The following is a 13510-nucleotide window of genomic DNA, read 5'->3' as shown; positions in this document are numbered from 1 at the left end:
AAGGATGGCTTCAATGATTTTATCTAAGGCTAATGGGGACAAGAGGCACACTTTTGTGCCTTCACTTGGAGTTTACGGCCCAAGAGGTGTTCCTTGGCAGTAAACTCCCTTTAAGGGATGTTCTTGATGGCTTTTCCTCCCCATTAAAGTCCTAGGTGTTCAATGGTAATTGTCTTAAGGCCTAAGGTGTCTTTGGAATGCTTTATACCCTAGAAAAAGGGGTTTACGGCCCAAGAGATATTCTTGGCCGTAAACTCCTATAACTTAATGATTTTGAAGTGTTTTGATGTCTAAAATAGGTACAAGCATTTGAGGGTTAAAGTCCTTAAGCATTACGGGTAGTTTAGGGCACTAAATGCCCTTGAAAAGGGGTTTACGGCCCAAGAAAAGTTCTTGGCCGTAAACTCCTATTACTTGATGATTTTGGATGCTTTATAATCTATAAAGATCATACACAAGGTCCTTATTAAGTTGCCTAACATGGGGATGGGTCTAGGAAGCCTTAAAGTTCCATTTTGGAGTTTACTCCCCAAGAACGTTCTTGGGCGGTAAACTCCCGGATCTTGCAATCTAAACATGTAATTGATGTTATAAAGCATCTAACAAGTATTGAAACACATTTAGTAAGGTAGACTCACAATCTGGGATGAAAACCCGAAGATCCGTCAGAGAGAATATGGCTTTTCTCTATTTGGAATTGTGAATAATGAATTAATTTAATTCAGAAAACTATTTATAGTCCTGGAATATTTTGACATAAAATATTTTTATTCCCGATATAGGACTGTAACATTATGAAACTTGAAATGCTCAAATTTCACAAAACCAGGAGCATCCACTCTCCTGATATCTCCTTAAACATAAACCCTAATGTACACAAACTTGTTCGGAAAAGTGTGAAAGTCACAGGAACTGGACTAGCTTCTATTGGATAGATAATGTTCGTACAATGGAAATTTCAGGTTGTCACAGTAAACTAGGCCATAAATTCATAAACTATTACACAAAAATATAATTGCCCAGAAAAGTAAAGTATAAACCATATTTTGACCCAACAATCTCCCCCTTGGTTTATAGCTTTATTTTCTTAATGACCCAACAAGCTCCCCCTAAAAAGTAGCTGACTTTCTTGATAATCTTCATTGGGAACTTGGCTTCAGCATTAACCTTCGATTTCTTCACAGCATCAGGATGAACATATGAATCTTCAATGAATGACTTCATCTTGAGCACTTGAGGTTTTCTTCAGAATTTGGCATTGAACGCACATTGGGTGAGGAGGCTTCTTGTACCGATTCTCGAAAGATGGCGCTTTCAGCTTGAGAATCTTCAGAGAGAACATCAGAGAGAACAAATCTTCTGGATCACTTCAGCAGGTACAAAGATAGCAACAGACTGATTGAGGAGGCTTCAATGCAATCCGTCACATAATCTTCAATTTCAGCTTCACCTTGCTCCTAGGGTTGAAAGATTGAATGTTGAAAGAATGATCTTCATTTCTTGCTCCTTCGAATGAGAATTCTTCGATGCTCACGGACGAGGCTTTGGCTCAGAAATCTTCAACACAAACTCCATGAGTCTTATCTATACCTGAAATCACTTTTCAAGACAAAACAAAACTAAAAGAAAACTTAGCACACAAATTAAAACAGAAAGAAAAATATTTTTGGATTGTTTTTTTAATTTTTCTGAACAAGAAATAAAACATAAATAACACTATGTTTGGATTTTTTTTATTATTTTTAATTTTTAATTCTCCCCTAATATTTAAATTAGAAGAAACTATGACAAATTTAACAAAAACAAAAATGATATCTAACTTTAAGAGAGATTTGGGATCAAAGTTTTTAGACAGCCTTTATCCACTTGTCGGTACCTTCCACATTCACATCTTTGTCTGGTCGATCATCGGTATTGTGGTAACACGAAAAATTGTGACAAATTTAGGACATACTATTTGTTACAAGACATGATGAACTTAAAAACCTAAAATTTATATCTGATCCTAATTTCTTAGATACTATATCTTAAGGTCCATTCATCTGACGACGACCAGGGATATTGTTGTCCACCTAAACTGAGCAACGAGATCTGTAGACAATCTGTATGAGTTCAATTTTAAGTGTATTGGAATGTGTTTCCCGCTTCCTGATATGCCCCAGCCATCAAGAACTTCCAGAGTACTCCTTACACCGGGTGAGCAGACAACCATTCAGAGAGAGGAGAGATTCAGAATTCTATTGCTAACTACTTCAGAGGGGTTGAGAAGAAGAAGGTTGCATATGCTGTGTACCAGGTCGGATTAGAAGTCGCGCAAAGGAGACAGCATATGGCTAACAGATGAGAAGTATTTCACACACACACACACACACACACACACACACACATATATATATATATATATATATATATATATATATATATATATATCCTGCAGAGAAATAGAGTTGCATATGTTGTGTACCAGGTCGGATTGGAAGTCGCGCAAAGGAGACAACATATGACTAACAGACGGAAAGAAAGAAAATGATATTCTACAGACCTAATTTATCGGAATTTACCAGTCGCCCCATCCAACCGGAATTAAGGACAGAATCTGCACATCGAGGAAAAGTTAAACCACGGTTCCAAGTACGGGTTCATTTAATGTGACGAGTAGATTCCCATATATATCTCCCTGCTCAACCTATCCGAGCGTCGTATTGTCAGGCTGAACGTATCTAACTAGGTCAAGATTTGTCAAGTCTATAAATTTCCTAAGTTCAACTCTGCCTAGTCATGTCCATTTAAAATTTTTCGTGCCTACCGACGCATCAAGTCAGAGCATAGACCCTTCAACTTTGGGTACGTTACGCAGACTCAGATTGCCTGTTATCACTAGATAATATCACTTCCCAGAACATCTCCCTCAAACACATTTCATAACCAATATATATATTTTTTTTATTTTCTGATTTTCTGATGTTTTTGGATTTTTGAAAATTTTCTAATTTTTGTTTTGTTTTTATTTCTCCCCCTAAATTTGTGCATATTAGTCTTTAAAGCGAATCAGGTTAAGTAAAACTTAGGAGTATTAGAGAAGAAAACTCAAACCGTAAGTCACCGATTGAATTTGCATCCAGAAGGTCTGAGAACAGCACGCGTAAACTCAAAACAAATCCGAAAATTCTTCATGTCATTAAGCACTAACCCCGTGAGTGATCCCTTCCTTTCTTCCCTTCCCGCAAAAGGACACATACTCTCAAGCAAAAGTCTGAATGTTGTACAGTTGAGAGATGTCTCCTATCATGTGCCTGGAACAACCACTACCAACAAACCGAAGTATGATGATATGCCTCCATGGCTGCTCCGACACAGAGCGTGACCTAACCAGTCTTGGCTTCACAGGAGTATCTCTTGAACTGGGCTTGTTGGCTGACATTTCCTTCTTGCCCTTGGGATTCGGATTCTTGGCCTTGGGAGTTGAATTCTTGGCCTTCTGCGCGTTCCAGTCATCATTGTCTGAACGTGACCTGGAAGGGTTTCTTTTGAAGTATCTCCCTCTTGGCGCGTTCTACCAGCCTTGCACATAGTAAGGAACGTATGCGCGATTTGGACAATTTCGGGCAATGTGACCAGGTGTTCCACAGTGAAAACATGTCTTTTTCTTCACTATGAAGTTGTTTCTTCCTTCCCCTGGTGGCGTATCCTTGCCTTGTCTCTTGTTGTTCCCACATGCACACTTGCGATAGGCACTCTTTTGCGTTGGAATTGGAGGCCTGTATTTCTCAACGGCAGGTTTATCAGAAGCAGCTGAGTTCGAAGCAACAGACTCAGAGCTCAAAGAGACATTTGTTTGTTCAATAGTGTTCTCCTTGTTCTCATCTTCTGCTACTTTACCTGCACATGAAGTAGCAACATTAGTATCTTCAAAATTAATAACTCCTCCTGACACAAATCCAGCTCGTTTTCCATATTGAAGATGTGCCTCCCTGTCAATTTCGTTCTTTGTCATAGGGATGGATGTGTAGTTATAATTGAAAGGAGGAGGTACACTATCATACCCTAGACCCTTGTTTTGATTCCTTTTAAACTGCATATCATATCTGCAACCACCTCACTTGAGAAATCATATTTTCTAACATCAAGTTTGGCAGTTTCAAACTTTCCTTTCAAAGATTCAACTTCAGCCACTAGCTCAACATTTTGTTTGACTACATAATCATAGTTTTCACATTTGTTACTGTAGTCTTCCTGAAGTTTCCTAAAGTCCTTGGTTTTTGCTTCCAACTCAGCCTTCAGGGGTTTCTGTCCTTTCCTGAGTTGATATCCTTCATATCTTAGGTCCTCAACTTCTCTTTTAAATAAATCAATTTGTTCTCGAAGAAACTTAATCGTATCTTCACATGATTGAGAACATGAAACTTCACATGAATGAGAACATGACACTTCATTGACCGGAAGGTTTACAGAACTCTTTAAAGCGTCAAGCTCTTCAATTACTTCAGCAATACTAAGACGATTGAGAACAAACCCCCCTTATTTTTGCGAGATCTATCCAAAAATGCAAAAATATTTCGAAAATAAGATCAAATAATGCTCCAAATTAGAGTTTACGGCCCAAGAACTCGGTGTTTACGGCCGTAAGCTTGGACCGTAAACACAGAATATTTGATTTTTGGATGAAACAATAAATCCTTTTGACTGATACAATTTGGCTCTGATACCAATTGTAAGTCCCTAATTTGCCCGTGTATCAGTCAGATCCGTTTGATGGTGCCGAATCCCAATCAAACGGATAATGTCAGATAAAAATATAAGAGAAGGAGAAGAAGAATTAATATGAATCTTGTATGTATTGATATGAATTATGATCCGGATACAAGAGATTCACACACACATAAAAGCTCCTGTTTCTCTCTGGCCGTAAACTCTCTACTATTCATCTATCAATACTCCTCACCCTAACACCTCTATTTATACTTGAATATGGGCCGGACACACATGGGTCGTAAATGAGTTTACGGCTGTAAGGTGTTTACGGCCGTAAACTAGGCCATAAATTCATAAACTATTATACAAAAATATAATTGCCCAGAAAAGTAAAGTATAAACCATATTTTGACCCAACACTACGGCCACATTGCCGGCCCGATTAGCTAGCAGTAGTTTCCGGACTTCGGTCCGATGCAGCAGATAGTGTGTTTGATGCCTTCGTGGCTCAGGCAAGGTTTATGTGTTATGTGTTCTGGGCTACGGCCTGACGCAGTATGCAGTATATGTGTTTATGTGTGTTATGCTAGTTGATATGTGTTTATGCTATGCTATGATCAGTTAGTTCCGGACTACGATCTGATGCAGCCAGTTCCGGACTCCGGTCCGATGCAGCTAGTTCCAGACACCGGTTCGATGCAGGGGACAAGGTCCCAGTCAGTTCCGGACTACGGTCTGGTACAGTTTCCGGGCTTCGGTCTGATGTAGTGGGCAAGGCCCAGTACGTGCTTATATGTTATTGTATGGTATGTGGTAGTTTGGGGGAGCTCACTAAGCTTCGTGCCTACAGTTTCAGTTTTGGTTTTAGGTACTTTCGCAAGTAAGGGGAAGTGCTCGGGATGATGGCATCGCACACACCACAGCTTCAGTCTTTATCCTTGGAGTTTGTTTTGATTCATAGTTTGATTTGATACAGTTGTTTCACGACATTTTATTATGAGTTGAGATATTTGAATTATGGTTTTTATGATATGACGATCAGTATATGATTTTTATTATTATTAAAACAAAAATTTTTGGGTCGTATTTTGGGATGTTTCAAAACTCCAATGTAATAACTGTCAAGAATGTGGGCATTATGCCTTAGAATGTAGAAACCCAAGACATGAAAGGAACCATGAAGCAAAGCTGACCCAAGATCATGCTGAACCGGAATTATTATTGGCTTCTTTTGACAATAATGAAGCAACAGAGGAAGTGTTCCTAAATGAAGAAAAAGTGACACCAAAACTAAAGTTAGCAAGTGATGAAACAACTCAGTCAAATGTGTGGTATCTAGATAATACAACAAGTAACCACATGACAGGTCAGAAAGTTAAGTTTTATGATCTTAACCAAACAACTCATGGTTATGTAAAGTTTGGAGATGGGTCCAAGGTGCGCATAGAAGGGAAAGGTTCTATCATATTCCAGTGCAAGAATGGAGAGCAACGAAAGCTGCAAGATGTGTACTACATCCCAAGCTTGTGTAATAATATCATAAGTTTGGGTCAACTAGCCGAGAATGGTGACCGGATCTTGATACATAGATCGTTTATGTGGGTTCATGATGTAAAAGGGAGACTACTCACGAAGGTAAAACCATATCCAACCCGTCTATATAAAATCATATTGAATGAAGTTAGGTCCAAATGTTTGCTTGGAGAGACTTGTGCAAAAACTTGGATTTGGCATGCACGAATGGGTCATGTTAACTTTACTGCCCTCAAAAAAATGTCAGACAAGAACTTATTTTGTCGACTACCAAAGATAAATAACTGTACACGGTTGTGTGAGGGATGTCTAGTGGGAAAGAAGACACGATAATCATACCCAACACAAGCAAGCTTGAATGCGAAACAGAGGCATGAGCTAGTACATGGGGACCTTTGCGCTCCTATTTCACCACCCACACCTGCTGATAACCGATATTTTATGTTGTTAGTTAATGAATTTACTAGAGTAATGTGGATACATATGATGAAGACTAAGGATGAAGACTTCAGTGTTTTCAAAAATTTTCGGGTTTTTGTTGAAACAGAAACAGGTGAAAAGTTAAAGACTTTTCAAACAAATCCTGGTGGTGAATTTCTGTCAAAACAATTCACCACGTATTGTGATGAAACCGGTCTAAACCGACACTACACAAAACCATATTCTCCACATTAAAAGAGAGTGGTGGAGAGACGAAATCATACTGTTGTAGATATGGCAAGAAGTATACTCAAGAGTATGCATGTACCAAAAACGTTATGAGGAGAGGCTGTACATCATGTTGTTCATGTTCTTAATCGGGTGACCACAAAAGCCTTAAAAAACACTACACCTTATGAGATGTGGACTGGAAGAAAGCCACAAGTTGATCACTTAAGAATGTTTGGATGTATTGCTCGTGCAAGAGCAACAGGAAGTCATCTTCAGAAACTTGATGATCGAAGCAAACGTTTGGTGCACCTAGGATGCAAGACAAGAACGAAAGCATATATCTTATTTGATCCAGACAAATGGAAAATATGCATAAGTTGGGATGTATGTTTTGAAGAAGATAAAGCTTGGTCATGGGAAAAGTCAAATTTGTTAAAAACTACACCAGGAGCAACTTTTACAATTGAAGGCTACACTCCAGAAGATAGCTATGAAGATGTGCCCAACCAGGAACATGAAATCTGGATGCAAAGTCCTACACCAGAACAAACCCAACAGACAAGTGCACAAACCTCTATAATTACACCCTCAAGTTCGACCAACTCAGATACTTCTGTAAGTGCTGAATCAGACTCGACAGGTGGAGGAGCCCTGAAATGGCATCGTTTAATGGATGATATTTATGATGAGTGTGACGAACTTTTATTCATGCATGATAGTGAGGATCCGTTGTCATACTTCGTGGATAGTGAGAATGTTGATTGGGTAAATGCAATGAGAAGTGAAGTGGAAGCCATTGAAAGAAGTAAAACTTAGAATCTGGTTGAACTCCTACCAGGTCGAAAACCTATTGGTTTCAAGTGGGTTTACAAATTGAAAAAGGATTTAGAAGGAAAAAATTTCAAGTACAAGTTGAGGTTGGTAGCCAAGGGCTATGTTCAGAAACCCGGGATAGATTTTGATGAAGTCTTCGCACCTGTTGCACGACTTGAAACAATACGTATTTTTCTTTCCCTTGCAGGTAAAATGGGTGGATTATGCACCACCTTGATGTAAAATCTGCATCTTTAAATAGTGATTTGGAAGAACAAGTTTATGTAACTCAACCCGAGGGGTTTGTAAATAATAATAAACCAGGAAAAGTATACAAGCTGTTGAAAGCTTTGTATGGGCTTGCTCAAGCTCCTAGAGCTTGGAACGCTCGTCTAGACAAATGTCTGAAAAAATTGGGATTTACAAGTTGCCCAGAAGAGTATGCAGTTTACACAATAAAGAGTAATGGTAAGCTCTTAATAGTTGTAACGACCCAAAATACGACCCAAAAATTTTGTTTTAATATTACTAAAAATCACAACATCAACTATTATATAATAAAACCATGAATCGTATGTCTCAAAATGACATAGTAAATGTATCAATTCAAAACTGAAGTTAATATCATATCAAAATATCTAAATAAAACTCCCATGAATTTAAACTGCAACTGTGGTGTGTGCCATGCCATCAACCCGAGCTCTTCCCCTTGCTAGCGGAAGTACCTGAAACCAAAACTGAAACTGTAAGCACAAAGCTTAGTGAGCTCCCCCAAACTACCACATACCATACAATAACATATAAACAACTATTGGGTCTTGCCCACTGCATCGGACCGAAGTCCGGAACTGACTGGAACCTTGTCCCCTACATCAGACCGAAGTTTGGAAACTGACTGAACATAGCATATCATAAACATATCAATTAGCATGAACACATATACTGCATACTGTATCGGACCAGACTCCAGAACACATAACACAAAACATGCTTGAATCATAAAGACATCAAGCACTCTAACTACTGCATCGGACCGAGGTCCAAAACTACTCCTAACTAAACGGGTCGACATTGTGGCCATAGACCCGTTCCTACTGGAAGGAAAAACTCACCTCGTAATGCTGGTTGCTGAGATACTAACTCTAAAACTAGCTGACTGCTACTCCGGAACTCTCCGGCTACAAATTCCTAAAACACTAGATCAGGTGCTGATAAATGCCCTCAGGATAAAATGACTATTTTACCCCTGGTCGAAGTCAACTTTCAGTTGATCGGACTCGCCGAGTCAGGGCGTAGACTTGCCGAGTCCCTCCATTACTAGATCTGAACTCTAGCTTACCGAGTCCATTCCCACTCACTGATTCACCCTAAACTCTTGGTGGTTGTCGAGGCCAACACAAATAATAACCCTAAATATTACACACTAAAATAGTGTATAGTGGTAAAGGGATCGAATCCACGGAGATCGGTTCAATTTATAACTCTATGAAAAATCTCTTTGTAAAAATACTTGTAAAATGACAATAAAAATAAAATGGGGGTTTTGGTGTTTTGAAATACTTGAAACAAACTAGAATTAACTATGATTTAAATAGACAAATGCAACAAAAATAAGAGTTTGATGTAAATCAATAAGGGAGAGATGGTTGACTTAAAGTTTCCTCACTTTGACTTTTGATGAACATATCATTAGAATCCAATGGTGCAATACTTTGATTTAAATCCTTAATTTGGCTATAGTAATCCAAGGAGCTTGAGATTACCTAGACTTTTCTTAATTGTTGAAATGGCTAGAGAAGCTCATAACAATTTCCTTAGTCAAAGTCACTAATTCCAAATAGCATGTAATTAGTGAAAGTCAACTAGCATTAAGAACCAAAAAGTCACCAAATCCAAGAGGGGTCAAATGCTTTCACCACCATGTTGGAGGAAATGTTTTTATGATTGTGTGAAGCAAAAACAACACAAAAATCATTTGTTGCTTGCTAATTTGAGGATCCTTTACTTAATCAAGAAATTTGCCAACTAATCACCACAAACACATTTAAACTCATGAACTAAAACATACAAGTAGTGATAAGATGTTAAAACACAAAACATTCCCATAAAGATTTAAGAACATGTTCATGGATTCTTCAACATTCAACAAAAGTTCAAAGGATTAACCAAAAGTCAACCAAGATTATTTTAGCCAAGCATGGCTAAACCCAAAGAAACAAAGTTAGAGAAAATTGTACCAAACATTAAGCAAGAATCAAGAGGTAAAAATATGATGTTCTTCAAGTGTTCTTGGCCTTCCAAAGTCTTCAAAACTCCAGAGAGAATCTCCAAAAATCGGATGTCCAAGAGTCTCCAAAAGATGGGCACCAACCTTCCTCAAATAGTCTTCCAAATGGATTTCCGAAATTGCCCCTGCAGGAGGTTGCGCGACCCGCGTGCTGCTGCGCGGGTGGGTTGCGCAGGTGGTGCCTGACATGGGCTTCTTTGAGATTTTGGGCCTCCAAAGTATGTCCCACTAGCCCAGATCGAATCCAATCACCTCCTAGCCCATTTTCTTCAAGTTTTTATTCATTTTAAGCCCAATTTGGCCTCTCCAAATCCTCCAAACTCGCCCGGTAAATAATCTACGCACGCTCGAATAAACTCCTACGTTTTGCAAATTTAAAGTTTATTTCTCTCCAAACCTTCAAATAACCATCAAGCTCGCTCCATGCATCATCTCCACAATCACCAAGCCTAACATCATTTTTGCCTATCAAATCTCATCGCTTCCCATACATCCCGAACACTCCCGCTCCACTAGACCCGAAAACCTGCAATTATGCTCACAAGATTCGAAAGTACCCGAAATAGTCATAAAATAACAAAAAGGGAAATATGCATGAAAATTAACTAGATTATGGATGAAATATGCTAAAATAAACTATAAAAAGAAGTAAATAAAATGAAACTATCAACTCTCAAGTCGGGGAACAACGGGGACTCTCGAGTCGACTCGTCAAGTCTGAAGAACAACTCGTTGAGTCCCAAGCATGTAGATTCCATACACTCGATTTTAATCCACTTCAGTGCATCTAACCCGTAGATCTAAACTCCTGGGACTATCTGAACACGTAAATTTGCCAACTTTACGTGTAACCAAGATGAAATGAAGAAAAAACACTCGAACTTTACTATTATGGGGTTAAAAAGCCAAAACAAAGCCACGGCTACCAAAAGGGTTATCTCCTTGAGCTTCTTGAGCTCAAGAGAGGCTAGATCTGAGGTATGACTCGGTCATAAGGCTTTATCACAAAGGATTTGGGGTTTTTGAGCTTAAATCCAAAAATTTGGGGACAAACTAGATCTATTAGCACCATAAGGAAGATGGAAACTTTATTACCAAAAAAGATGACCAAAAAGAAGTGTATTATGGATCTACTTCTTCTTTTTCCTTGAGCTCTTCAACCTTCTCCTTCTTCTTCTTGCTCCAAAATGCACCAAAAGTTCCTTCACAAGGAAAAAATCACTCACACACACTTCAAGGAGGCTAGGATTTAATAAGGAACGCTATGAGGGTGATGGAGGTTGGGTTTGGGCGAAAAAGTTGTTTAAATAGGGTGCAAACCCTTGAAATTAGGGTTACATGCAAACAGGCAGACTCGCCGAGTCCCAACATATGGACTCGTCAAGTACCCAGCTTAAATCGCGTGAACATCCCGTCTCTACTCAACGAGTCGGGCTACTGACTCGTCGAGTACCCCTTAAGAAATGAAAAATACTTTATTTAAATCACATACCAGTAATGGGGCGTTATAAATCTTCCCCACTTATCTTAGACTTCGTCCTCGAAGTTTGCTGCTGCTGAATCTGAAAATAACTCTGGATAATGGTCCCTCATCTCCCCCTCGGTCTCCCACGTCCACTCTAAACCCTTTCGGTGCTGCCACTGCACCTTCACTAACTGAACCACCTTCTTCCTTAAGGTCTTCGTCTTCCGATCTAAGATTACAACAGGTCTCTCGATATAATTCAGGCTGCTACCAACCTGACTATACTCCAAGGGTACAACTGCTGAATCTTCCACCAAACACTTCCTCAACTGAGAAACATGGAAAGTGTTGTGAATCTGGCTAAGCTCTGCTGGGAGATCCAATCGGTAAGCAACCCGACCCACCTGGGCCAAAACCCTAAAGGGACCAATAAACCTGGGGCCCAGCTTGCCCCGCTTCTGGAACCTGATAACACACCCTTACAGGGCGATACCTTTAGGAGAACCATGTCCCCCACCTGAAATTCTAAGTCTGAATGCCTTCTATCGGCGTAACTCTTTTGCCGACTCTATGCAGTCTGTAGTCTGCTACGGACCTGCTGGATCAACTCTGTGGTCTTGAGCACCACCTCAGTGCTCCCGATGACTCGCTGACCGACCTCGCCCCAACAAATCGGGGTCCTAAACTTCCTCCCGTAGAGCATCTCGAAAGGAGGGTGGTCAATAGTAGCGGGTAACTATTCTTATACGAAAACTCCGCCAATGAAAGATACGTATCCCAATAGCCACCGAAATCTAGGACACATGCCCGAAGCATGTCCTCGAGAGTCTAAATCGTCCTCTCGCTCTGCCTGTCCGTCTGAGGGTAGAAAGCGGTGCTAAAATGAAGATGAGTCCTCATCTCGTCATGAAACCGATTCCAAAACCTGGAAGTGAACTGGACGTCTCGATCAGATACTACCGATACAGGCACTCCAGGTCGTGCTACTATATCGTGCACATAAATATCGGCTAGCTTCTCAGCCGATATACTCTCCTGGATCGGTATGGAATGCGCACTCTTGGTCAGCCAATCCGCCAAAACCCAAATCGAATCGACTCCACGTGCGGTCCTGGGAAGCTTACTGATGAAGTCCATAGTGATATCCTCCCATTTCCACACGGGAATGTCTAATGGATGCATCTTGCCGTGAGGCCTCTGGTGCTCCGCCTTGAGCTTCCTGTAGGTCAGGCATCTCTCCACGTACCAGGCTACGTCTCGCTTCATGCAGGGCCACCAATAATCAGGTCGAAGATCTTTGTACATCTTCGTCGCCTCTGGATGGATGGAGAAACGAGACTTATGAGCCCCATCCATCAACACCTTCCATACTCCGCCCCAATACGGTACGCATACTCTCCTATGAAGGGTCAACAATCCTCAACTGTCATAGTCGAAAGAAGCTACTCGGCCCAAAATTCTCTCACACTTCTTCCTCTCCTCCTTCATGCCCTCAACCTGAGCCTTTCTAATTTGCTCCAACAAGAGAGTAATCACCGTCATCCTTAAACAAATATCTCTAATCGGGGTTGCAACCGCCTTGCGGCTCAGGGCGTCGGCCATGACATTGGCCTTACATGGATGATAAAGGAGCTCAAAATCAAAATCCTTTACCACATCTAACCATTTGTGTTGCCTCATGTTCAAATTCGGTTGATCCATGAGGTACCTCAAACTTTTGTGATTCGTGTAAGTGGTACAACGGACCCCATAGAGGTAATGTCTCCAAATCTTAAGAGCATGCACCACCGCCCCCAACTCTAAATCGTGCGTCGGATAGTTAGCCTCATGAGGCTTCAACTGTCTGGAGGCATACGCTATCACATGCCGTTGCTGCATCAACACTGCTCTCATCCCTGTGATAGAAGCGTCACAATAGACTACAAAGTCATCCACTCCCTCTGGCAGGGTAAGAATCGGTGCCTCACACAATAGTTGTCTGAGTGTCTCAAATGCTGCCGGCTACTTAGGCCCCCAGCGAAACACTACCGACTTCCTAGTCAATCGGGTGAGCGGAACTGCTATCTTGG

This window comes from Lactuca serriola, chromosome 7 (assembly GCF_051521515.1).
Source record: "Lactuca serriola cultivar US96UC23 chromosome 7, Lser_US96UC23_V15, whole genome shotgun sequence".
Lineage (NCBI taxonomy): Eukaryota > Viridiplantae > Streptophyta > Magnoliopsida > Asterales > Asteraceae > Lactuca > Lactuca serriola.
Note: the sequence above shows the minus strand (reverse complement) of the source record.